This window comes from Canis lupus, chromosome 11, assembly GCF_048164855.1.
Source record: "Canis lupus baileyi chromosome 11, mCanLup2.hap1, whole genome shotgun sequence".
Classification (NCBI taxonomy): domain Eukaryota; kingdom Metazoa; phylum Chordata; class Mammalia; order Carnivora; family Canidae; genus Canis; species Canis lupus.
This window is the reverse complement of record NC_132848.1, coordinates 34561850-34589769: the sequence shown is the minus strand read 5'-3', so window position 1 is coordinate 34589769 and position 27920 is coordinate 34561850. Positions and strand designations below refer to the sequence as shown.

At 46.8% G+C, this 27920-nt stretch overlaps 1 long non-coding RNA gene and 1 pseudogene across 2 annotated transcripts; both read left to right on the top strand.

Moving 5' to 3' along the window:
- Positions 1 to 4564: 4564 nt before the first annotated feature.
- On the top strand, positions 4565 to 4677 carry LOC140600555 (U4 spliceosomal RNA; annotated as a pseudogene).
- A 1830-nt stretch (positions 4678 to 6507) lies between these two features.
- LOC140642967 (uncharacterized) lies at positions 6508 to 14439 on the top strand. Of its 2 annotated transcripts, XR_012039347.1 has the most exons (4): positions 6508 to 6631; positions 7177 to 7709; positions 10875 to 11745; positions 14011 to 14439. It is a non-coding gene; the product is annotated as an uncharacterized lncRNA (long non-coding RNA). The 2 variants fall into 2 exon arrangements; XR_012039348.1 differs by lacking the exon at positions 10875 to 11745.
- Positions 14440 to 27920: the final 13481 nt, after the last annotated feature.

The window sequence follows — 27920 nt, the reverse complement described above, 5'->3', positions numbered from 1 at the left end:
AATTCTTTAGGTGAGAGACCAGGACTGCAGACTTCCCCCAGACAGATGCTTGCCGAGGTGGCCCACAGTAGGGATGAGGAGAGTACAGTGGCCATCCGTGCTCTTTGGTCCCTCACGTCCACAGCCCTGCTGCTCCGGGGCATGTGAGCATGTACTAAAATAAGCTACTAGAGCTGCTGCTGTAGAGTAACAACTGCCAGATGCTTGGGGCCCCTTTCCCATACCCAGTGGTCCTGGGAGGGGGGAGACAGGTGTTTACTTCCCTCCTTTATAAACAGTGACACTGCCCGAGGCGGTACAAGTACAGTGTATCCCCTTACCACATCAGTCTCACTGCCTCCCAGTACTAGGTGTAAGGTGTCACCTGTATGGACTTCTCCCCACCACCACCTCTCCCATTATGAAAGTAATATATGTTCATTATGAAAAGTTTGGAAAATGCAGAAAATTAAAGTTAATTCACCCAAATCCCACCACCAAGATAATCACTGTTAATGTTTTAGTGTATTTCTGTCCTGTATATTTTCTATGCATATATAATTTATTTTATTACAAGACTGGGATCATACTGTATTTACAGATTTGTATCCTGCTTTCTTTAACATATTGTGAGCATTTTCCCATGTCAATAAATATTCTTCAAAAAGCAATGGCTATATGATATTCCATTATATGAATTGTGGTAGACACTGCTAACTGCCTACCCAATATTATTCCTTCTTGCTAACACACAAGATATCATGGCCCTCACCCCCCAAAAAGGTGCATGGTGCCTTCCTGGGAGATAGCATGAGCCCTGTCAACAGAAAATAGGAAGGACTCCAAGTGAGGCAGATTTGCTCAGCCCTACAGCACCCGTTTATAGAAGCCTCAGCAGCACAAATCATGACATGCTTAGATTAAGTGCCCAGATAATTCTAGGGTTTTTGTCATGGAGAGGCATTTGGCAGTTGCAAGGGACCCAGAGGACTTTTAGAGGTCTGCATATGAAAGAAAAAATGTCAAGGTTTACTGCTATAGAATCCAGTTAGGGACCTGTGTTTCTTGGCGATGCACTTCACAGCGATCCCAGAGGAAACGGGCACACAAGTTTCAGGAGACACAAGCTGTCCGTTCAAGAGAAGATGAAACCTGTCAGAACTACTGGGTGTGTGTCAGCACGATGTGGAGTAGGAACAGATGAATGGTGTTCCAGGAACAAATATGGGTGAGGGAGGGAGAGGTTTTTATCAGCTGTCCTTAGAAGGCTGGGGAAAATGAGCTTCCCAGGGAAGACAGGCAGCATTGTGCCAAGCCCAGCCCCAAGTCTTCCAAGAGGGGTTGGGTGGGGAGAGGCCGAAGCCTCAGCGTCCTCAATCAAGCACTGCATGTAGTCCGTCAGCCCTCCTGTGCATCTAGAATAATGCTAGTTATGTAGCATCCTCAGGGGCAAAAAAGAGTCACTGTGGCCATTTTGTGAGTTTTGTGGTTCATGTGAGCCACAGTTGAGAAAGGCTGTCCTGAAAAAAAGATTGAGATTCTTATCCATGGCTTCTGGAGTCAGATTTAAGTTTTCTTCTAATGCAACACAGTGAAGGTCCTGAGCCCAAGGCTCCAGCTGTATCCCTGGTCTCACAGAACTTTACCTTTTCTGCATGGACCATAATTTCAGCTGTGCACATTTATGGAGCAACTGTGTGCCGGATACTGTGCTAACCACTTTACATACACTTTCTAATGTCCTCTTCATGACACTCTTAGGGAGAACTATTCCAATGATCTCCATATTCAGGTGAGAGAACTAAGGTATACAGAGAGCAAGTACTGTGTATAAGCAACACAGCCACTGAGTAGCAAAATCTGACCTCAAGCCTGTGTGACATACATGTAAATCTTAGACCATGTGTTGCTTTTGCAATCAGAAAGAGGAAATAAAGTCTCACTTATTTGGGAGAAAAAAAATGTCAAGAGACTAAAATGGGAAAAAAAACAATCAGGAAAATAATTTTCACATATTTTTCTTGTTCCATTTCCATGGCTTTATAATAAAATACTTTGAATCCTACTCAGGAACTAGTCTTCAAGACTACTCATAAACAGACCAATCCACATCAATCTGTTCAGTAGACATTGATTGGGCCTCTAGCATGTACCAGGCCCTGTCTAAGGTGCTTGGAGAGATACAAACGTTCCTTTCCCCATGGTGTCCACCGTGTGATGTCCATCACCAACGCCTGCATCAAAGCGCTTACAGAAGACCAGGAACAGGTGCAGCTACCACTGAGCAGGAGGCTCCTGGGGATTGCTTAAAATCTCGTAGGTCATCTCTGAGTGGGGCATGAGCTTGCCATGTATAGGGAAAGCCAAAAGAACTGGTTCAAACAAAAGCTCATAAGCAAAAGGCACAGGACATGTTTGCAGGACGCGAACAGGTAAGTAGGACTGAAACAAAGGTATCCCAGCTGTTATGACGGGACACAGGAGTGGCAACCTGCTGGCAAGGGAAGGACACGATATGAAAAACCTGCCCTACCAAGTACATATCGGAGGGGAACAGACAGTAGAAGAGACCAGACAGACCGTCTGTTGCATCGGGGCCTGGGAGGGCAATCAGAGCCTGGACAGGTGCCGTGGCAGTAGGTGTAGAAGAGCAGGATGGAGTTAAGAGGTCCTTAGAAGCTGGAATAAATTTAATGTGGTCTTGGAGAAAGGCAAGAAGGAGCTCATTTCAGCTCCAATGGGAAGGGTTTTGGGGAGAAGGTAATCTAAAGCAGTGGTTGCCAACCTGCGAACGAAGCGTCTTTGGGTCTGGCAACAGGCAGGTGAAGCTCGGAGTTATTTCAAGGAATCTAAAAATGTGTATGGTCCCCAAGCATCATTTATACACTGAATAACCAGTGGCTTAGTCATGCAGGCACTCCTATTTTACAAATACTGTATATATACATGTTGATGCAATGAATAAAGTTCATTCATAAGCATTACTGAATTCATTATATCTTTTTGCCCATCTAGCTATTAGCTAGATTTTTCTCAGTCAAGATACTGCTAATAAAACAGCTATCCTGTGGAACGGAGACCCACAACGTTTAGGCTTTTTAAAAAAATTATCATAACTGAAAAGACTTAGAACTCTTAGAAACAAGTAACAAATTCCAACTAGACTCTTCATTCTGGAAAACAAACTGAGGGTCGCTGGAGGGGAGGTAGGCCGGGGATGAAGTAGCTGGGTGACGGGCATGAAGGAGGGTGCGTGATGGGATGAGCACTGGGTGTTAAACTATCTATTGGCAAATTGAATTAAAAAAAAAAAAAAAAAAAAAACTCAGGCAGCCCTGGTAGCTCAGCGGTTTAGCGCCGCCTTCAGCCCAGGGCCAGATCCTGGAGACGCGGGATGGGATCAAGTCCCATGTTGGGCTCCCTGCATGGAGCCTGCTTCTCCCTCTGCCTGTGTCTCTGCCTCTCTCTCTCTCCCTCTGTGTGTGTCTGTCATGAATAAATAAATAAAATCTTTTAAAAATAAAAAAATAAAAAGAAAACTCAAACTAGTTTAGTAGTGGAAGAACATGAGTATCTTTCTGTTAAAGGAAACAGGACATGAACAACCAAGCTGTGGAGAGGATGGAGATGTAATAGGGTCTCAATTACAATCGAAGTCCAAGTCTTGTTATAGTGCAGGAGGAGATAAAGGAATTGATGAAATCCTTTTTTCACAGTAAGTGACTTTTAAGCCTATTATTTTGTCTTCAAAGTGAAAAAAACCTCAACACGAATTTCCTTCTTTGCTGCTGTAACAATTCTAATTCCCTCCTCCTCTACCCTCTGCCTCAAGACAGATAAACTCGCTGGGAATAAAGACAAATTCAGGAAAATAAAACACATACGGATAGATTTTAAAAACCACTACCTCATTTTACCTAAAACACAGACCCTTGAAACTAAAACTTGACAATGGTTTAAGGTCTGACTTCTAGGCGGCTAAAAGAAAAGAGTTACTCCTGTGGTGTTAAAATGAAACCATTCTCACACCAAAACCACAGTAAAGCAATGGAAATTAATGAATTAAATTTCATACTAAAAGTTTACATGAGCCATATGAGGTTACCAACTGTTTAACAGTCAACAAAAAAGAGAGAAACCATATAAGCTAAATAATATAGTCAAAAGGTACATTTTTAAGTATGTGTGTCTAAGAAGTTCAAAGTGATTCTAACTGCAGACACTTCTAGTTAAACAGAACACTTTGCACACCTGCATTTACCTTGACCATCTTCTGGAAACCCATCAAAATGGAAGTAAATGGATGTTTTTAAAGAAGGCTTAAGCCTAATAGGACAGTGAGAATTAAGAGGACAAGCAGGAAAGAGCCATCAACAAAACTTTAGAAACTGGAAATTAGATGAAGCAGGAATAACTGACATAGAAAGAAAATACCAGATACCTAAAAATGAAAGCCTGCAAGAGGGAATCCAACAGCGAGAGGACACATGCTAGAACCGGCTGATAGCAGCCCACAAGAGCTGACGGTCAAATTTTTAGGAAAATTCCAAGCTGGTTAAAAAGAACCATTATTAAAAATTAGGTAAGCTTTGCGCAGTGGCAATATCATAGCCAATGAGGTTTATCTGAGGTACGATTATTGCTAATTGAAAAATTAGGTAAACCTCAATTAACTTATATTTAATAAAGCTAATAGCTGTTCAAAAGTCTTCACCTCCCTATTATGTAACTAGGTCTTATTATCTATGCTCTTGAAGTCAGTCACGTCTATTGCGTCCGGAAGGTGGAACACCAGGGGCCTCCTGCTCATTTCTTCCCAAGTCCTGTTCAGAGACGTCATGATGACAGCTTAAGCTCGGCTCCGGTGGGAGGACTTCCACCCCGGGAATGAGCCAACACTGCAAATCAGGGCTTTTCTCCCTGGCGAGCCAATTAAACAGTTACCAGCACATCCTTGTGATAAACCCTGCAGAACCCCAGAGGGCTCAGGAGTCAGAGGTGCAGGGTCCTTCTGAGCATAAGGGTGTGGGTGGGGTGACTGGCGGTCACCTGGTCTCCCCAGCCTGCTCTGCCTCCACAACCAGGAGATTGCTGGTCTACTCCCGGGATGAGTTCATCCAAAGGTCTCAGGTGCAGAAGACAGGGCTACTTTGCTGCATCCAAGAGAATCAGATAAAATACCTTCTCCCAGTCAATTCCAAGAACACTGGCAGCCAGGACTCCGTGGTTGAGGCAACTAACCCAAACGAAGGATCTAGACAGGCTGAAGGTTAGGGATCTGCCAATGAAGAGGCCAGATGCTGGCCCTTCCCCACCCAGTGAAGCCACCGCTCCTTTCTCCCTTCCTTCATCGAGCTTGCATTTAACACTAACGTGCCAGGCCTCAGGTACAGCAGGCGCATAGTGAGCAAAACAAAGACCCTGCTCACATGGCGCTGGGACTGCACAGCACAGCGGTGGACGTGACAGCGTGCCCTGCGAGACGCCTGTCAGGGGACCCACAGGCACTGAAGCCGAGGTGGGCTGGGGAGAAGCTTTACTGAGGGCACCAGGGAGGCCTCCATGGCCAAGTGTTATTTGAGCAGAGACATGAAAGAGGTGAAGGAGCAAAGGGAACCCCCGGGGCGGATTCTCTCCGGGCCACGGGAAGTGGGAAACGCAAGTGCAAAGCGGGGAAACAACAGACCCGGAGAGCCCGGGGGTGGTGGAGTCCAGCGGGTAGGAAGGAGACGGGACAGAGTGGCCACCAGGCTGGAACCGGCGGCCCCACACCATACACAAGCAGCTCCCAGAGAGCTTGCAGTTTGGGGGAGGGGGGTCACTGACTCGCTCTGAAATAGGAAGAGACACTCCGGGGTCAATAGATATTTGAGGAAACCCACACATGAAAACCACAATCCAAAACGAACAGAGAAGCAAAGAGCCAAAGAAATGGCCTACAAAACTGCGCTGAATTACAGACTTCAACTCCTTTATGAGAATAGAGAGGAAGCAAGGACCTAAAAGAAATCCATCCAGAGCAGAATACAATGCAGGAAAACCACCTGATGGCGGGAAGCTTGGTCACCAGACGCTTTGTTTTTAAGTATATGTGGGTAACTCAAAAGCCGAGGACACACGGTATCGGACCCAGGGTATAAATATGACAAATCCTGCAGGAGCCCGAGGAGGAAGCCCTGGCCTTTGGGCTTCCCGCACTTCCCGGGCCTGTTTACACGTGCTTTTCCCTGGTTTTTCAATACATGGTTGTTGTTGTTTTTTTTTTTTTTTTAAGTTCTCACCAGTCTTCACTGTACTAGGGGATCTCAGGAAGGGGATTTCCAAAGCTTGTGGGAAAGCCCAGCCCTCCCCCTGCGACGCCTTCACCCGCAGCCCTGCCACACCCTGGCCGGCCCCACAGTCTGTGCTCTGCAGGCGACGGCCACCAGCAGGTGAAGGGCTCCGACCGCAGGCTGCCCCGCCCCCACTTCGTCACAATGCTGGGTTGTCACCCGTGCGACCTCCCGGACCCTCCGATGACCCTGTCCCCTTGGGTGCTAGGAAGACCCTAGAGCAGCTCACAGGACCGAGATCTGTTTTACTTACTAGATCACCGGCCTGCTGGGAGAGGACACAAGTCACCACCAGCCAGGGGGAGGCGATGCGGGGCAAGGTGTGGGGCCCCGAGCTTCCACGCTCCCCCAGCCTCCGTGTGGTCACCAACCCCATCCTGGTGGGGTTTATGGAGGCTTCAGGCCACAGGCAGGATTCCATCGGTGGCCGTGGGTGACCAAGTCAACCTGAGGCCCCTCCCTGGAGGTCAGGGAGGTGGTGGGTCTGAAAGCTCCAACCCTCTAATCACCAGGACGGAGCCTCCTCTGTCCACCAGTCACCCCCTTAACATAACAAGAGACACCCCCAACTCTCATCCCTTAGGAAATTCCAAGGGTTTTAGGAGCTCTGTGAGCCAGGAACTGGGACAAAGGCCAAATACATATTTATCATAGATTATAATATCACAGCTGCCATTGTCCTCCGCATCCTTATCATCAGGCAAAGTGGTAACAGCAGGAACCACCGTGTGAGAAACACGGGGAAGGTCAGACCCCGCACAGCCTTCAGGCTCTTCAGCGGGCCCTCCTCCCGGGAGCCCCCCCTCCCCAGCGGTCCCCGCCCTCACCCCTACCTCCCCTCAGAATCCCCCTATGATCTCCACAGACACGTTCTCCAGGGTGAAATGCAAGGCAGGAAGGCCCCAAGGCCCCCGGAACGAAGGCAGAAGTACACATTACAGCTTCACCTCAACATACCAGCAGGTCGGGATTCGCACACCTTTTCGCCGATGAGAAAAATGAGGCTCGGAAAGATGAGGCAACGTGGCCAGTGTCACAAAGCTGCAATTGGCACAGCAGGGATTTCGTGTGTATGTGTGTGAGCCCCAGGTCATGTTTTACATTACTACACCACAACTGCGGCACAGGTGACCCCTAAACCTGCGCGGAACACTGGCTCTCTTCCCCGTGTCTGGGAGGCAGGAAGGAAGCAAAGAAGAGAGGGAAGGGAAGCCATCCTTTACCAGGCCCCGCTTGTCCCCTCAAAATGCTCAGGAATAATTAGACTAAGTGTAGTAAGTACTCACTTGATGATACTAAGGGCTTTGTATGATCACGTCAACGAACCAAACGAGAGTTTGCACACCCCGTTGCAGCAAGCCAACGAGAACAGACACCCAGCTTTTGCAGTGAAGAAAGGTAGGCTATTCACTGGTGGGCGCCGCCCAGGAGAACACGGGGTGCTAATGCTCAAGTCCCCAACGCCCTGAGGGCTTGCAAAGGAGGGCTTTTAAGGGCAAACTTTGGGGCAGGGGTCTCCTGAGAGGGTGTTCGTCCTTGACTGGAGGCCAGGCGCTCTGATGCCACTTGGTCTGGTCCCCCAGAGGCCTTTTCCATCTCAAGATGCTTGGAATCTGAAAAATATCTTCACTTGCAAGCTAGTGGGGTTGCATCCTACTGGGTCCTCCGTTGGTCCAGAATTCGGGGGGGGGGGCACATGACCTCTAGTGTTCATTCATCTGAGCTGACTTCAGTCATTCTCCCTGCGGTCCTCGGGGCACCCATCGCATAGCCGCTGTTATTTTTCCTAATTTACAGACAGGAAACGGGGATCAGACGGTTAGTCCCTCAGCGGGTTGGCTTCGGGCGGCGCGGACCGGGGCCACGCGCCCCGCGGGGCGGCCTCTCCCTACGCCGCATCTCACCCGGGGGCGCTTCCTGAGCTCCCCGGTTTCCGAAGGTCTTGGACCGGGCGCCACGTGGGGTGTCGGCGACGCGTGCCCGCGGAGACTGGCGAGGCGCCCCCCGCGCCCCCCGCGCCCCCTCGGCCCCGGCACCCCCAGCTCCCGCCCGCCGTCCCCGCAGGGCCGCGCCTCCGGGGCTGCACCCGCGCCCGCCGCCCTGCACGCCCCCCCCCCGCCCCGCCGCAGCCCTGCGCGCGCACCTCCGCGAGGCTCCCCGGCCTCCGCCCCCCCTTCCTAGTACCTCCCCAAACAGGAGCAAAACGTGGAGGGGCGCTCCCGGCCCGTGGGCCGCCACCCCCGGCCCGGCAAACACTTCCACGCTCCCCGCCCGGGAGAGGAGGGGGGGCGGGGGGCACACACACCCCGCCCCGCCCCGGTTTTCTTGGGGTCAAGTCACATAATCTAAGAGGGAGAAAACCCCCGCAGATCTGTGTGACGGCTTTGGGGCTTTGAACCTCTCCATCCTCTAGGGCTGATTATGGCCAAGCGACACTTATTTAAAAAGCATTTAGAATAAAATGATGCACTTTCTTTGTGCCATCGGCTCGCCTGACTTAAAGCACAAACGTCTGAAACTTGTCCCCTTTTTGCTGCAGGTCAGCCCGTCCCGTGGCGGCACCGAAGGGCGGGGCGCCGGGGCGCAGCTGGGGACTCTCTAGGGCCCGTTTGCGGGGAGGGGCGGGAGGCCCGAAGCGGATCGTCTGTGTCAACAATCCTCGCTGGGAAAGAGAGAGCTCTTGGAGGCCTCCGCGACGTGAAGTCCAGGATAAATGATGTTCCTGTTTGGAAAGGAAACAAAATGGAGGTGAAATTCAATAAAGGGCGGCTGAAGAGAGAGGCTCCCAAGGCCTTCTCAGCACAGCGCCCAGAGAAATGAGCAAGAGCGGCCCGAGGCGACGGTGCTGTGCGACCCAACAAAGGCCCCGGGCGCCACCGGCCACCGCCCTGCACAGGGCCAGGGGAGCTGGGCTCCAGGGAGGGGAGGGGGCGGGGTGGGGGTGGGGAGGTGGAGGGCTTGGGGGGAGGGGTGGGGGTGGGAGGGAGAGGTGGAGGCGTTGGGGGGAGGCTAGTTGAGAGAAATGCCCCAGGAAACAATGACCCAGCTCTACTCCAGGACCCTCTTAGGCCTTGCCTTTGGGGAAGAGGCAAAACCCATGAGGCGCCCCCTCGGGGAGGGGAGAGGCTGAGTCACTGAGGCCTCCCTCCAGTGCACCGGGGTCCGGAGGCCTGCCGGCTCCCCCCCTCTGGCGCCCCAGCTAGCTTCAGCCAGGGGCAGGTCTACCCGGAGTGGCAGCCCTGGCCTGTGCAGCCCCTGACTGCCTAGGACAGCTTTCCCTTCAAGAAGCTCCTTCCAACCCACACCCTGGGAGGCAAGCTGGGATTCCCAGTTCCTGATTTATCGACAAAAAAGAAAAAGAAAAGAAGAAAGAAAAGAAAGAAAGAAAGAGAAAGAAAGGAAGAAAGAAAGAAAGAAAGAAAGAAAGAAAGAAGAAAGAAAAAGAAAGGAAGAAAGAAAGAAAAAAGAAAAGAAAGGGAAAGGGGAGAAGAGAAGAGAAGAGAAGAGAAGAGAAGAGAAGAGAAGAGAAGAGAAGAGAAGAGAGAAAGAAAGAGAGAAAAGAGAAGAGAAGAAGAAAAGAAAGAAAAGAAAAGAAAAGAAAAGAAAGAAAAGAAAAAAAAAGAAAAGAAAAGAAAAGGAGGGGAGGGGAGGGGAGAACCAAAAAAACAGAAACTAAGGTTCATGGGGGTGAAGGCCTGGCGGAGGGTGGCGCTCCAGCAAGTGGAAGGGGCTTCAGCTCTGGGCCTCCGCAGCCCAGCCGGTCCTGTGTCCCTTCCTCTGCCCCCATCCCTCCGGAGCCACTTGCCTCAGTGGCTGCAGACACTTTCCCTGGACGGAATTCCTATGGACGGCCTCCCAGAAGAAGTAGCAGGGTTCTCAGCCCCAGCTCTGCACAGATGTCGGTGGGCACTAACCTGAAAATAAGTTGTATTGATTCAACGTACAGAAACTTTTACCTAATCTGACTTGAATAAGAAGGGATCAACCTTAAAAATAAATTAACCAGTTATTTTACTAACAAAACAAGTTTATTTGAGAATAGCGGAGGAATTGCTTTTGGGACAAGCAAGCTACAGTGACCCGCAGGCTATTCTGAAGAGAGGGAGAGAAGGTCAGCTTTTATTAGGTAGGAGGAAACCTGGTTGGGAGGAGACGTTGAATAAAAGTTTGTGGGAGAAGAGTCGCAGGTTGTGATTTCTCACTGGCTGCCAGCTGGTGGGTGATGTACTGTTCCTGTGCAGGGAGGCATCTTCCTTCTTTTTCTTAAAAGCACAAGATGGGGGCGCCTGGGGGTTCGGTCTCTTAAGCGTCTGCCTTCAGCTCAGGTAGTGATCTCAGGGTCCTAGGATGGAGCCCCTGAATTGGGTTCCCTCCTCAGCAGGGAGTCAGCTTCTCCCTCTTCTGCTCCTGCTCCTCTTGCTTGTGCTCTCCTTCTCACAAATGAATGAATGAATGAATGAATGAATGAATGAATGAAATCTTAAAAAAAAAAAGCAGAAGATGAAATCCCTATGTGAAAAATGTCCTCCCTTGTCAAAACAATTCTCATCTTCTTTCTTCCAGCTGGTGATGCAGGCTCTGCGGGGAGTATCTGCCTGCAAGCGCCCCCTTCAGAGCTCCGGTTCCATTTTAAATGAGGTTTCCTTTATTTTCACAAAGGGAATATTTTCTTGCACCCAAACTGAGGCCCAAAGCATGTGATTCAACAGCTCCATGATGTTAAAAAGCACATTGCTTCACCTCAAAGTTAGCAAGATGACAGAAGTCGCAGACGTCACACCCAGACCCGACAGTATCTAAGATCATCTATCCCTGTGCCTCCCTCTTAAGGGTAAGGGGACTTCCCAAATCCTCCTAATCAACCTGAAGATTCTTTGAATGGAATTGGATCACCTGTGCATCCCTGAACTGACATTATTAAGGGGAGAATAATTACCCTTCATTAATAAAGCCTACACATGTAACCAGGGCTGAGATCAGCTTCCCCTGAAGTCCAGGGTAAGAAGCGGAGACATGAGGGGGAAAAAATCAGATTCTTTTGGAAAGAAGGGGATAAAAGTGAATTCTGAGTAGGCAACCAGGAGTGACCACGAAACAAATGCATCCACTAAAGAGGTGTAAGAAATACATGGACTTTGGCTATAAAGCCACAAGAATGACTAAAATGAAAAAAGATGAACTGTGCCAAATTGTGACCAAGTGAGTTGGCAAAGGAGTAAAGCCACCAGAGCTCTCATACGCAGCTGATTCGAGCTAAAGAGCTAATCCACTCCAGGATCTACGGAAGCTGAATATACATGCTCTGTGTTATCTACCAATGCTACTCCTAGGAATGTACCCATATGTTCACCCTAAGACGTGTGCTAGAATGTTCACGTATTCATAAGCGCCTGAAACTGGGAAGGCACCCAAATGCCCATCCACACTAGATCAGGTAAGTAATTGTGGTATATTCACACAGCAATCAGAACAGACAATCTACACCACACGCAACAATATGCATGAATCTCACAACATAATGTGGAACAAGAGAAGCCAGGGAAGGTAGCACATCATAAAAATGGGAAGTCCAAGAGGCTTGATTCAGTAGTTGTACTATGATAAGAGAATATCTTGTGTTATATTCCCTTTATATAAAGTACAAACCCAGACAACTAATCTATCCGTGTAGACATGAAGCAGTGAGGCTAGAAATTACTCTCGCAGGGTTAGTGAATGGAAGGGAGCATGAAAAGGGCTGGAGGAGCAGTTGTACAATGATGAGATGTGCGCCTGCCTGTGTGTACATTGTATTCTCATGATTTCAAGATAAAGACTCTAGGGCAGCCCGGGTGGCTCAGCGGTTTGGCACTGCCTTCAGCCCAGGTGTGATCCTGGAGGCCTAGGATTGAGTCCCATGTCGGGCTCCTTGCATGGAGCCTGCTTCTCCCTCTGCCTGTGTCTCTACCTCTCTTTCTCTCTCTCTGTGTGTGTCTCTCATGAATAAATAAATAAAATCTTAAAAAAAAGATAAAGACTCTAGAGTCATACAAGCTTGGAACTGAATCCTTGATGCATCAGTTATTCGCAGTGTGACTTTGGGCAAGTGCCTTCACGTCTTGAACCTCATTTTTTCACCTAGTATATGGAGATAATTATGATACTCATGCCATGGGGCTTGAGAACATGAAATGAGGCTGTGCATATAAAATGCATAGCACTGGGGTGCCTGGGGGGCTCAGTTGGTTGGGCACCTGAGTCTTGATCCTAGCTCAGATCTTGATCTCAGGGTCATGAGTTCAAGCCCTGTGTTGGGGCCCAGCATGGAGCCTACTTTAAAAAATAAAATGCATAGCACAATACCAGGCACATAGTAATCAATAGATAGTATCTATTATTATTATCATCATCATTAATAACAACAAAGACGGGGCCTCCTCAGGCACAGCATTGACTCTGAAGGGCCTCAGCGGTAAAGTGAACAGTTTTAGGGCCATTTAGTGATAGGAATTCATTGCAATGAACCGGAGCAGGCAGAAAGGAAACATCAAGCTCCACAAAGTAACCCAGACCGGTGCTTTTCAAATGTTACTAGACATACAAATGCCCTAGGAACCCAGCTAAAATGCAGATTCTGATTCAGCGGGACTGGGTGAACTGATAGTGTGCATGTCTAACAAAGTCCCAGGTGAAGCCAATCAATGATACTGGTCCACAGACCAACTTTGAGTAGCAAAGCTCTAGGTCTTGGAGAATGCAAGAGTTGGAGGAATGTGAGAGACATGGCGGTGGCGGGGTTGGGGGAGGGGGGCTGTGCATGGGAGGTAGTTTTCCCACATGGGGCGGGGACAGATCTAGAGTTATAATGTGGTGCTTCTATAATAAATCCTGTCTCAAAAAATAAATAAATAAATAAATCCTGTCTCGTGTGACGTACCCAGTGCTTCTGCTCCCCCATTCAACTCTAACTGCCATATCTGCCATGAGGAAGTGTCTTCTTTTTTGTTTTGTTTTGTTTTCTTTTTAAATTGAATATATGAGACAGGCAAATTGTCTGAGAAAAGAAGGCAATTAGAAACTTCAGGAAATGAACAGCCATGCACAAAAGGAAATGTAATCACAAAAAAAAAAAAAAAAGGAAATGTAATCACAGGCAATGACTTGACTCAGATGAGGAATAGTTATTGATCCTAAATTTTTAGAATCAACACATAGACAAAGTAGAGAAGATGTGTCATTACCCAACAGAATTTAGATGTATCAATCTTGACAATATAAAAATAAAAGTTTGAAACGTGGAAGTGAGGAGAAAAGAGCTGAAGGGAAGGCGGGATCACTTAAAAACTCATTTTAAGAAGTGATGAGTCAAAACATCCTGCTTCGATTCTATTATGGTTTAGAGTTTACTAGAAAGAGGACAGACATTTGCCTTGTTCCCTATTTATCCCCAGTCTCCGGAATAGTGTTTGGCACAGAGAAAGTGCTCAACGAGTACTTGTTAAACGAAAGGGGAGCTGGGCGGGGGGTGGGGGTGACTGGGTGGTGGGCACTGAGGTGGGCACTTGACAGGATGGGCACTGGGTGTTATTCTGTATGTTGACAAATTGAACACCAATAAAAAATAAATTTATTAAAAAAAAAAAAGAAAGAAAGGCGAGCAGAGTGTCAAAGCCTAAAGGTACCTTGGAGACCACCTCAGTCCACTCCCTTTATTTTACAGATGATGAAACCAAGGTGAAGAGAGCTACAGGAAGTTGCCCAGATCCCACTGCTATTTTGTGGACAAACCAGGGATTAAATTTAGATTCTCTAACTCCCAAGTGCTGTGCCCTCTCCCTCAGGCTGCCACCCTTAGCATGAGCCTTCTTCTCAAAGAATCACACTGAGGTTTGGCGGAAGTCCCTTCCAGTCTCAAGAGTGCACCCGAGAGCTGACACACCGGCTACCCTGGGCCGCCTGAACTACACCATGGAGCCAAGACCAGGGATGGGAACATCGGTGGGCTGACCCGAGTGTCGCTGACCTACCCACCAAAGATAATCACAGCTAAGAATTTAGTGTCTTCCTCGTCTTTTTTTTTAAAACACATATTTTACTACTGTGATATTACATAGAATTTTATCTACTTTTTTCACTTATTATTAATAACATGAGCCTCTTCTCTGTGATATATTCTGAAACACTTGGTTTTTTAGTTATTTGCATCGTATTGCTTCACATGGTCGTACTGCCCTTAAGCATTCCTCCATTGCTGGCTGATTAGGTTGCTTACTATTTAAGTTTTTATTATTTGGGCCTTATAGTCATGGCATCTGTAAGAAAATCTTTGTATCTCTTATTACTTACTTAGTATGGATTCCTAGAAGTGGAATTACTTACTGGAAATGAGGAATAAGCATTCTTAAGGCTTTTGTTACATCCAGCCAAACTGCTTTCCAGTAAGTAACCCTATATTTTCTAAGGGACAGTTTGGTGCATCACATTTCTATGTGACTACATTTGAGGCTCTGACAATTTATTTCATCAAAAAATACCAGTCCTTTGATCCCATGGCCATTTCCCTACTGTGTCTTTCTCTTGTGTCTATACATGGTATCATTCGGGTCATACATGCATTGGATTGACATTGAATAAAAACTCCATAGTGTCTGTACTATGCACTAGATAGTCTAGGTACTAGTGTCTAATATATGGATATACGTATATTCTTTAATCCAACTAACAACTTTAAGAAACAGTATTGTTCTTTTCCTCACTTTATAGCTGAGGAAACTAAATACTTAGAAAAGCTGAGGATATTATCTAAGGTCCTACTACCGTAAGTGATAGAACTGGACTTCGAACCCAGGTCCATCGGACTTTTCACCATTAGCCAACAGTTACCGACCACATGTGTGGCTACCAGGGGGGCCCTGGGGCACTGACCGCTCAGAGTGTCTCTGTCCCCATCTCCCAATATCTGTTTAGTCTGATCTCTCATTATTCCCAGTGTGGATCCCACTCCATCCAATCCACCTCCTAAACCATTTATCAAGCAAATGCATTTTGAGCACTTACTGTATGCCAGGTCCTGGGCATAGAGTGGTAAACAAGAGACATGGTGCTGTCTCCATGGAGCTGACAGTCTAGCTGTCGGGAGGAGACAGACTGTATTTGCAAGTGAACAACTGTATCATCACAGATTGGAAGAGCACCAGGGAGAGAAGAATCGGACGGAGGGGTGGGAGGTAGATGTAGAAAGGCTGGTATGGGACAGCCTGTCACATGCAGAAGTAAGACTGAAGCTATGAATTTCAGTCCCTACCCTCTTGGACCAAGGCTTATTTTCTTCAAGAAAATTAGAGAGCTATAAGATCCCTTTTGATTTTCAGATGTTTTAAATTCTGAGACATCTCTGCCTAATCCCTTAGAGCTACACCAACTTTGCCGTTTTTCAGTACTTTGGTTCCAGCTCTATATTTAATTCTGCTCTCTGGACCAATGGTCTGTACACGGTTTTGATTGCATGTGCCACCAGTAACAACCTGAGCTGTACCTTTATGTTTTCTCATTTATGTATCAAATTAGGCACATAAACCCCAGTATTAATGCACACTAGAACCCTCACCATTCGACATAGTCGTCACTGACTACATGTGGCTATTTACACTTAGGGTACTTTAAATTTTTAAAAAATTAAAAATTCAGTTCCTTGGTCGTACACACTTCAAGTGCTGATATAACACATCTCCATCATCACGCAGAGTTCTATTGGACAGTGCTGTTCTCAACTTTTTACCAAAATAGAAATGTTTAAAGGGTAAGATAAAAAATTAAAATAGAAATTCCAATATTTTCTTCCCACACCTCCTGAGATCATCTAGCACATCCCTGGGAGGCACGCAAACCACCCTCTTCCTGAGAGATCACTGCTCTAGATGCCTGATGTATAGAGTGGATTAAAAAACAAAAGCAAAAAACAAAACCCCAAAACTGCCTTCTTAACAAGAATGCCTTATACCCAAGTAAGTGTTCCAATCCTAATATTTCTGTCCCGTCCTCACCTCCCACACATCCAGCCACATTGATCTAATTAGCATTCCTTGAATGCCTGAGGTGCTCCTTCATATCTGCCCAGGCCACCTTGGAATGATGAATCCCCACTTCTCTGCTTGGTGAACTCAGGCCTTCAAAATCCATCTGGAGGGGCCCCTGGGTGGCTCAGTGGTCAAAAGTCTGCCTTGGCTCAGGGCATGATCCCAGGGATCCAGGGGCAGGTCCCACATCCGGCTTCCAATGCGGGGAGCCTGCTTCTCCCTCTGTCTGTGTCTCTGTCTCTCATGAATAAATAACATCTTTTAAAAAAATCCATCTTGAAGTCACCTCCTCTGTGAAGCTTTCCAAGACTTTCCTTTCATTGTGCTTATTCACTTGATGCTTGTGTATATAGGGGTTACAATGAGCCAGAAATGAATGTATGTCAAGAGGTCAGAACCGTGCAGAGCACACTGAAAACACTGCCCCAGCGTTAGCTGTGATGATGGTGATGATGATGGTGGTAGAGATGCAGCTGCTGCTGGATGACAGAGATGGAACCACAATCCACCACTCAAGAAACCTAGAGTTTCTCTCTTATGTATAAATAAATAAATAAAATCTTTAAAAAAAAAAAAAAAGAAGAAGAAGAAGAAGCCTAAAGTTTCTGAGAGAGGCCCACAGGAAATTAGGAGTGGGTCTAACAAGTACTTTGTACTAATGCACAGGGCGCTGTGGGGTCGCCTTCAGCATTCCAACCCCTGGGAGAGGTGAAACAATACCTCCGAGGATGAAGTCTGAGTCTGTTCAGGCTGCTAGAACAGGGGATCCGTGGGTGGCTCAGCGGTTTAGCACCTGCCTTCAGCCCAGGTGTGATCCTGGAGACCCAGGATCAAGTCCCACATCAGGCTCCCTGCATGGAGCCTGCTTCTCCCTCTGCCTGTGTCTCTGCCCCCCCCCCCCTCTCTCTCTGTGTCTTTCATGAATGAATAATTAAATGAAATCTTAAAAAAAAAAAAAAAAAAAAGAACAAAACACCACAGACTGGATGGCTTATGAACAACAGAAATTTATTTCTCCCAGGTGTGGAGGCAGAAAGTCCAGAATCAGGTGGCGGCACCGGTAGGTGACCGCCCTCTTCCAGGCTGCACACTTACTTCCTGTACCCTCACCTGGCGGGAGGGACAAGGGCGCTAATCTCGTTGGTGACCGTTCTACCCTCAGGACGCAATCACCTCCCAAAGGCCCACCTCCTAAGTCCTCCAGGACCACCACGTTGGGCATTAGGATTTCAACTTCTGGATCTGGAGGTGGCTGCGTGGGGGGTGGGGACTCGCACTCAGACCACAGCATTGGGGGCCCAGAATGGAGCTCTATAAATAAATACACGTTCTGAGAAGCGGCCGGGACTCCCAGCCTTTCTGGACTACTCTTCGTAAGCTCCCGAGGGCAGTTTACACAGGGCTTTACAGTCAAGCCTCACTGCTGACCCTGGAGCCCACGGCCCAGCTCGCCCACCCAGCTTGTCGGCGGCCACGCAGGCAGAACTCGGGTCGAGATGCGAGAAGCTTCCGGAAGGAAGTCTACCCAGGTCCCGGGGAGACCCACAGTCCCCTGTTTTCTCCTTTCACAACTCTTCTCCCAACTTGTAATTACATGATTATATGCTTGTGAGTGTGTGTTTACCGTCTGTCTCCTGGGCGGTCAGCGTCCTGCTCACGCCGGTGTTCGCGGGCCCCGGGTCACGGGAGCCTCAGCGAGCCCCGCCCCCGCCCAGGCCACGCCCCCTCAGGCTCCGCCCAGGCCCGGCCCGCCCCGCCCCGCCCAGGCCACGCCCCCTCAGGCTCCGCCCAGGCCCGCCCCCGCCCAGGCCCCGCCCCCCGCTCGCTCCCGGGGAGGCTGCCCGGTCCCGCCCGCCCTCGCGGTCCCCGTCCCGTCCCCGTCGCGTCCCTGACCGGCCCCCTCTGCCACCTGCTGGCCGCGGAGGCCCAGGCCTGGCGCTTGCGCTCTGGGAAGAGCGGGAGGTCGGGGAGGGCCGGCCTGGGATCTCGGTTTACCCCTGCAAACCTCTGACCCCAGGCGGCTCCCCGGGGCTCACCCCCCTTCAGAGCAGACAGAGAAACCCACTCCCGGGCAAAATGAGGCAACGGCCACCCTGGAAGCAGCTCCCAAGCGAAAGGGCCCATCAGAGTCCGATGACCACAGAGCTCGGCTTCCTTAGCTGCTAGAGTGGCTGCTTTCCAGAAATCCGCCTAGTCTGGCGGGCCGGGGCTGTGAGGGCGCCTGGGCGTGCGGGTGTGGGCAGGTGGGCTCACAGCTGCATGGGCGCGGGTAGGACACTGCGGCTGGTGAACAGTCCCGCTCCGACAGGCCCCCTTCAACCGGCCCATCTTCCACCAGCTGGACACAGATTTCAAAGATGTGCATTCTAACCGTTGCAGTGACTCTGCTGCCTTCAGAGTGAAATCCGAATCTTAAACGTGAGCTTATAAGCACCTTTATTCAGTGTTGTTTCAAATCAACTTATGGTTACCTTGTAGTATTTTCTAAAAATAATTAAACAATTAAGAAACTTTAAAAAGCAACTCCCGGGACGCCTGGGTGGCTCAGCGGTTGAGCGTCTGCCTTCAGCCCAGGGCGTGATCCTGGAGACCCGGGATCGAGTCCCACATCGGGTTCCCTGCATGGAGCCTGCTTCTCCCTCTGCCTGTGTCTCTGCCTCTCTCTCTTTCTCTGTGTCTCTCATGAATAAATAAATAAAATATTTTTTAAAAAAGCAACTTCCATATATGTGACAAAATTGCATAGAGTTAAACACACACAAATGTCTGTAAAAGTGTGAACTCTATAAACTCAATGGATCCTATCAATATCAATTTCTTGATTGTGATATTATAGTTAGACAAGATGTCTTGTTTCTTATAACTACATGTGAATCTACAATTGCTTCAAAATAAAGTTTTTTTTTTTAAAGCAACTGATTGGATATGTAACAGGAAATGGTTTGTAATACACTATTTTTCAAGAGTATTTTTATGTATGACTTGTGTCCCTTGAAAGGTGCTCAAAGACAAGAATCAGGTCTAATTAATTTTTGCAATGATAATAGTAGATAGTAATTAGACCAGGACTTTGTACATGGTACAAATAAATGTCAGTGAATTCCCAGGCCACGCTATAGCACCTAACTTAATAAAGACAGCGTTGGGCTCTAGGGAAGCAAGGGTCCTGACCTTCAGGGACCTGGCAAGAGGACACAGAGGAGTAAATCCACAAATATTGCACCATGTGACTAATGCAGTGGGAGAGGGGAAAATGGGTTCACTGAGACCATTCAGAGAGGGCTTCTTGGAGGAGGTGGAGATGTAGCTGATACCAGAGAGAGAAGTGAGCTTGCCTTGAGTTCAATGAAGATTAAGTTTCTGAGCCCCTTTAAGGCTCTGGGAAAACCCCAGCAAAGGGCCACAGATCTTGAATCTATAAAAATTAAAGATTATGACTTAAAATCACTGTTTCTTTTTACTCCATCTTTTATCACACTTCCCTTCATCAGGTGGCATTGTCCTGGCTGAGGGCATTCTGGGGGTCTTGCTAAGAGTAGGCTGAGCTGGGCATGTTCTGTTCTAACCACAATATGAAAGATGCTTTGAGAACTTAAGAAAAAATGAGAAATTTCCAGACTCCTGAAGGGGATGCATCTTTAAATATATTTACGACGTATTTCCTCTAGAGGAAATTCATGTAAAATATGGCAAATGAAACAAAAAGAAATAAAGATGAGCAATGAAATAAAAGGAAATATTCTGACACTGAAAATAACAAAATCAATTTCAGATAAGATTTGATATACCTTTGCTTATTGAGAAGAAGAGACACATATCAAGTAGAAATAAAAATTAGGATTTTGGATTACAGATCTAGTTAATGAAGAAGAGTGAATCATGGAAATATATCGGGAATAGATTTGAATTTCTTACAGATGTGTCAAGAAATACTCTCAACTATGAAGAGAATATGATACAGACTACCACGAGACCATTAAAGACATTTTGGCTTCAGACAACTGGGTGGCTCAGCAGTCTGCTTTTGGCCAACTCAGTCCAGGGACTGAGTCCCACATCAGGCTCCCTGCAAGGAGCATGCTTCTCCCTCTGCCTGTGTATGTGTCTCTCTCTCTGTCTCATGAATAAATAAAATCTTTTTAAAAAAAAGACATTTTGGCAGCATCATTTCAATAAGTAATTGATATACTCATTGGCATCATCAATTCAATGAGTATCTAATAGCAGTCACTGTGCCAGAAAACTTTAAATGCCTTGAAATCTTATAGTTCCTTCATGACAGGAATTTTATATTTCTCCAAATTTGACAACAGTTCTAAAACACTTGTAAGACATTGCTGGTATATAAGTTTTGTTGTGGGATTGAAATAAATACTTCCAAACTATCCATATTAAAAATTTTGATCAGCCACACTACAGGAGAGGCTAGATTATTTTTCTGTCTAATTTGTCTACAGAAAATATAACAAAAATCATTTTCAATATGAAGAGGTGATCAAGAATATGCAGCTAATGTAGGACAATAATTATAATAGAGGATATCAAATAACTAATAAAAAACATGTATTTTTCTGAATTTTTTGATATTTGCAAACTATTAACATTTTGTATTTGTTGTGATTCTTTTCATCATTCTGACCAAATTTTACTTTCATGTCTAACTTTGTATTCATAACTTTGCGTCCTTTGCTTAGAATGAGCGACAAGAACTGTCTAATCATGAGCCCTCACAAACTTGGATCTGTATCTATGCAGCTGAGGGACATGCCTTGGCCTCTGCTGACCCTTTTACCCAGCACTCACTTGCCCCCAATCACATGAACAAACCCAGAGTCCTCTGAGCACCAGCACTGCACATATGTCACCTCAAGGAATATTCACACAAACCCTAGGTACTATCTGTATTCCTACCCCAAGGGACTAATGACAGAGCAGGGATTTGAACTCAAGTAATCAGGTTCCAACATCCACGGTCCTAACCATGACACTTGACTGCCTCTCAACACTGGTCACATCTATACCATATATCAAGAGCTTATGACTAACGGTGCTAGAGACATATAGACATTACTATTGAATCCTCATAACAATCCAAGGAGATAGGCCTATTACTGTCCCTAACTTATAGAAGGGGAAACTAAGGCCTGTCCAAAATAGCACATCACCTCGGCAGAGGGCCTGGGGAAGCCTCAGTGAATTATTTACTCTCCCCAGGAAATTCTGTCTGTCTTGCATGCAAACTTTTGCAGGTGCCTTTTCCTTTACCTGAGCCAGAATCCTCTCTCTCACCCCCACCTGGCTCATTGCTGCTGTCTCATAAAGCTCAGTTCAAGCACGAGCTCCTCTAAGAAAGCATCCTGTCGGTCTCTTCTTACTCTTCTAGGCTAAGGTAGGTGTCATTTTCCACATAGCATCTTGTGCTCACCTCCATCTGAGCAGCCCCAGGCAGGCTGCAGTGTAAGAGCAGGCTTCACCTTTGCCACATGATCACAAGTATCACAAGAGACTTGGAACAGATGTTGAGATAAACCTCGATGTTTTAAGGCACTGAGATTGTAGAGGATGTTTGTTTCTGCAGCATATCCTAGTTTGGTCCAACTGATACACCCCTAAAACTTTTTGAATGGAAGTAGGGAGAGAGACTCAATTTTTCTCTGACGAAAAAGACAGAAGCCACGCAGATTGCTAACAGCCATGGGTCCAGTCCACTGGAGAAAGCTGATCTGAGAAAATGAGAGAGAGGCAGGGATGGGCAAAGTGTGTTGATAAGCAGAAGTCCGTGGTTCTACGTGGCTCTGAGGTCTAACGGGGCCTCTCCCCTCCGCCCCCCGTTACTGTGAACCTATAAAATCCTGGGCTGCCTCTCCAAGAAAACTACATAGCATAGTCAAACTACCATCTACTGAGTTCCAGAAAAGCAGCAGATGTGGGGAGAATAAAACTGGAACAGATCTCAGAGAGCCAGCCCTGTGACAGAGAGGTGATCTGCCTGTAACCACTGCAGAAAAACCATCACAAGAACTCAAATGAGAAGCAACCAATGTCCTAGGCCTCGGGGACTACCACAACTCTGGTGCTCTCTGACAAGCTCACATTGAGAGACCAACTAGTAAAAACTCCACTTCTGAATTCTGAGTCTGAGTCTGAGTCTAATGATGAGGCTCTCAGGAGAGTGAGTGTGAATCAACCAGAGAGCCATATTTAATTAGAAGGAGTGGGGGAATGTGCCCTGGAAAAGTGGGCTGTGTGTGTTGGGAAAACAGCCTTCCAGCCCTCAGTGAGATAGAACCAAGGGGAAAAGAAGCTGCAAAGCCATATGTAAATGAGCCCTGGGGCGAGGTTGGGGAGGGTGCCCATGGGAATGGCCTGAGTGTTCCTGGGGTATGGGAGCTCTAACACTGGTCACCGATCACCGTGGGCTTCTGGATCGGTGATCCAATGAGTCCTTGTTTGACTCATTATGAAACTGAAATGAGTGTAGAGGGAGACCTGGGGAATGATTGGGAAGACCCCAGCTCAAAGATCAATCTCCTCCAACCCCAGGCCTTCTGGACTCTTCATAATTTCTCCCACTTGTAGCTGTAGCTGACACTTTTCTGGGTACCTGCCCAGCCCTCCCACCACTTGCTTCCCTGTGAGCTGCTCCCACCCACCCAGAGCCTTTTCCATTACCCTGTGCCTGCCAGCCCTGGCCCAACCTGGTGGCACAGGCCTAGGTAAAGTGCAGTCACAGTATGGTACAGACAGCAAAGATCCTGTGGCTCTAGAATGCCACAGGGAGTCACCCCAAAGCCCTGGACTTTCCAGGACCTTGCTCGAGGCCTGGGGCACTTCTATCCATTTGTTTGTTTAAGCCAGTTGAGAGGGTTCTAGCAGTGGTTCTTAACCTTTTGTGGGTCACAGATCACTCTAGGAACCCAAAGATGTTAGAACCACCCCTAGAAAAAAGTCACATGTACACACAATTTGACAAACAGCATCAGGGGAGTTGCAGACTCCCGAAATGGATGGGGGCCCCAGGTTAAGAAACCCTAGACTAGAGGCCAGGAAATTTAGGCCAAGAAGGCTAGACAGAGGGTCCCAAGCCCATGGCTGAATGCTAGAGTGGTGGAAGAATCAGGTAGATTCAGACTCAAATTCTAGTCCCGGTAATAGTCACGTATAAGAACGTGTGTGTCCTGGGGGTGTGAGGGGGCGGCAGGGCAGGGACAGGGGCCTAGCAGCATGCAGTCATAAAACCCAAAGGTACAGCTGCATGAAGTGTCCTTAAATGCATGCCTGTGAAACTCCAAGTCAGAAGATGAGAACATTGCCAGCACTTCAGACACTCCCCTACCTTTTTCCAGTTGTAAATCATCCCCCTTCCACCCCTCACCCAAGGGTAATCACTGACCTTGACCGTAATTTTCTCCATGTTCTTCTCTATTATTTTACTATCCCAGTGTGCATCCCTAAACAGAGTGACTTCCTGTTTGCTTATTTTTGAACTTCATATAAATGGAAGTTTAGGAATTCTTTTGGTTCTGACCTCTTTCCTTTAATGCTGTGACATTTATCCTCACTGTTCCATGTACCTGCGGGGTATAGAAGTCCATTCCATGACTACGACAATTTATCCCTTCCATTGTTAATGGACATTTGAATTCTTTCCAGATTATTACAAATAATGCTTTTAAGAATGCTCTTGTACAAGATCTCCTGATAGTTTTGGGCTTACTTCTTAGGTCACACACCTGAGTGAACATGCTGAACCATAGCATGTGAAGGTTTCCTAGCATGTGAGGACATATGGCAAATGGTTTTCCAAAGTGGATGCATTACACATACTCCTTACAGTGGTATCTGCAAGTTCTTGTTGTTCCTATCCTCTCTTCTGTTTTCCAGAGCTTCCAGTTAGGGTCATTGAGGTATCTGGACTTCATTTCAGATGATGCAGAAAGCGGGCAGCTGCTTGGGCCAAACCCTTGTGCTCCTGGTGACTCTTTTAGTGCCACAGGACGTGAGCTCTGTAACTCTGCTTTCCTAACAAGCATCAGAACCTTCCTGAAGACTGAGCATGAAGGGAGCTGTCTGGAGAGCTCAGGCTCTCATGGAGGGAGTGAGGGAAGGGGAAGATAGGATTGGCGGACTCAGGAAACTGGACCAGCATTTAGGACATCGGTATCCTCTCTCTGAAAGTCCATTAATTAGTTCTGTTCTCGAACTACCCATTAGACTCTCTGTGCACCCATTTCTTCCTCGGGAGGAAAAACCCACTAACACTTGCTCAGATAAGGACACTTCTGGACATCACAAAGTGATAGAGAAGAAGGTCATCAGAAAAGATTGCAGTGTTCATTGCTTCTTGATTTTGCTGATTAGAGTACCATACAAAACCACCTCTTCCCCTTGTTTCCTATATATAAAAATTGTGTGATGGATGTTTTACTTCATAGTTCTTCTGAAAGCCTCTCCAGGGCCTTTGGGGTTTCAAGCATGGGAAGAAAGCCAGTTGATGAAGAGGAGATAATATAGACTCCCACCCCGGGCAAGAGTTAATATTCAAAGAAAAGTAGTTGTCATCACCACTCGCAATGAACTGTTGGAACTCCCTAGTTTCAATCTCCAGGTCACCTCTGCAGTGTCACACATTGAGGGCTTCGATGTGATATAAACCCCAGGGGTTCTCTAGCAGATGCCACCTCCATCTTGTTAAGTGAAGGTGAGGAAGCAAAGTACATTTGATACCAAGCCAGGCACCGGGCCTCTTTGACACATTTGAAACGAGCTCGACTATCCTTATTTTCCAACGGGGGAAATGGAGCCTCAGAGCAACAGAGTTTTCCCAAGATAACTTAGCCAGGAAGTAGACTGCAGATTCTGATGGCAAACCCGAGTCTGCTCTGGCTCCAGGAGCCATGCACCTTCCCCGCCAGCTTGGTGTTGGAACCACACTTCTTGATTCTGTTTTACCAGACCAGGCGTCTCTACAAAGGAAATTTCACAAAGTCCTCAGTCAATCGTGAATTGGAAGATCTTCCCATGAAAACTCTATGCATCTATCAAACGCAGGGTAGGAGAGGGGCTAACACAGTTTCTAGTTCTGGTCCTTTCTGAGACTTGACTACATTTTTTGCCCTTGGAAACTGTGGGATGCCCCCCATATCCTTCCCTTACACTGACTTTTTTTTTTTTTTTTTTTTTTTTTCACTAAGCTGGGAGAATAGGTTTTTGTTTCTGGTAGTCATGTGCACCCTGATTAGGATAGAAATAAAACCATCTGGTCCTTTTACCTCTCCCTTTTCAAAACCTTTTCAGGAAGCCTCAACAATATTTATGAAGTCTCAGACACCAAAAATGTCTCCAGAGCTGGTCAAGGTGAGGAGCACAAACAAGTTCTTCTACTTTGTTTCCCTTTAGTATCAAGCTCTCTGTGTGCTCACCACACTTCTTCCCAGCTGCTCCCTAGGTTTACAGGAGGCATAGCTTAGTGGGAGAAGGTTGGGTTTGGTATTAGAGCAGAGTTTGAATCATGGCTCTACAGATTTGAACAAGCAGCTTCACTTCCCCAAACCTCAGCCATGAAATGGAAATATCTCCATCTATGATTGTTTGTCAGGGCGTTGTAATGGATACTGCAGGCTATGCAGCTTAAGCAACAGAAATGTATTTTCTCATGCCTCTGGAGGCTAGAGGTCCAAGGGCAAGGTGTCAGGAGAGTTGGTTCCTTCTGAGACCTCTCTTCTCCTCTTGTAAATGGCTGTCTTCTCCATGTGTCTTCACGCGGTTACCCCTCTGTCTGTGTGGTCTATGTCCTAATCTTGTCTCTTTAGGACACCAGTTGTATTAGATTAGGGCCCACTCTAATGACTTCATTTTAACTTAATTACCTCTTGAAAGGCCCTATTTCCAAATACAGACACATCCTGAGATATGGGGGGTTAGGGCTTAAAAAATTGGGGGACACACAATTCAGCCCATAACACCATTGCAGGCTATTGTTTAAGGGTCTTAGAAGATGAACCAGCACAGAGAAGGTATCAAGGGTGAAGGCTTCAAGGCCTAGCCCAGCCTTGTGTACCCGCCCTGGGAGCTCAGCAACCACCTGGTAGAGCAGCTCAAACCGGAGGCCAGGGTGGAGAGGTTCCGGGTCTCGGCAGCTGCAGAGCTGCACCAGTCAGTGCTGCATGCAGAATGCCTGCAAGGGTGCCCTGCTGGTGAGAAGTGCAGCCAGAAGCAACACGCTCCAGGAGCCTAGATCTTGGGCTTTGCTTTGGGGACTGTGAAGAAGTCCACCAAGGAATACTTTGAAGCACAAAGTGATGAATGCCTCCATGACTCAAGAAAACACTTTTCTCTAGCCAAATAACTTTAAGATATTTCAGATCTTTCTTGTGCCCTGGTATTACAGCCAAAATTCTGCAGAAATTGGGTGAGTCAATTCAAATAGGGAAATTGGGCAGAGGAGTAAACTTTTAAAGAATAATGGCCTGGTTCTTTTGGTGAAGTGCTTTATACTTGACAAACAAAGTCTTATCACCAAACATATCAAAATACATTTCTTTCGTAAGTCAACTAGTGGTGTTTCTATACCTGGAATATTATATATGTTTTATTTACTGCATGTTTACATTTTAGGAAGGAAAACATTTAAAAAAATTTTTAATTGAATATTTGCAATTTGTGGCCCTAAGATATACTGCAACAAAATTTGTTCTTTTCTCATGGTTTTATAATTTATAAATGCAGACGAGTATAAAATTAGGGGAAGAATAGGCTTTAGTAATCAAATTATATCTTGGTTTTTCTAAATGAGATGATTTATTTTTAAACACTAACTATGGGAGCTGTTTCTTAGCAGACTTGTTTGGAAAGATTAATGCTGTATTGTGTATTAGATTGCCCCATCCAGTATATTAATCCAGATTTGATCTTTGTCTTAAGTTCCTTTCCTTTATATTTGTGGTTGTCCTTTTTAAAAACAATACAGTACTTCATGCCTTTAAAAACTGCTTAAAATATGACCTAGAGAACATTGCAGGTGGTTAAAAACAAAGTAATGTGAAAATATTACAACCTAAAAGAACTCTCCACATCACAAATGTTTGATGATGTGCCTTTGATTTCATCTGGGACACTTTTTAAAAAGATACTTTACATTTGTAATAGTTTTTGAAGAGTTTGGAAATAAAATTCCTGCTTAATTCATTTTTAAAAAGTGGTAAATATGACTTTAACTCGAACCTCAAAGTCTCAGGGATGATCCTTATTACAGTATTCACTCCTGTTGTTCCCAGAAACCATTGGATTATCCTGGACATTCTGATATCTTGGCATCCAGTCTCCAGAACTGAGCCCTCACATCCCAGAATCTTGTGTGACATTTGTGGTCCTTGCATTTGAGAGAGATGTGGGCTCCAGGAGGGGTGGACAGGGGCAGCGGCAGCTTGCTGGTCCCTAACAGAAGGACGTTATTCCTTTGAGGCCTGAGAATCCTGCTCTACGGTGACGGTATTGTCCCTGCTGCCCCACAGAGCCGCGATTCAGCTCTGCCAAGCTCCCGGGGAGCTCTGGA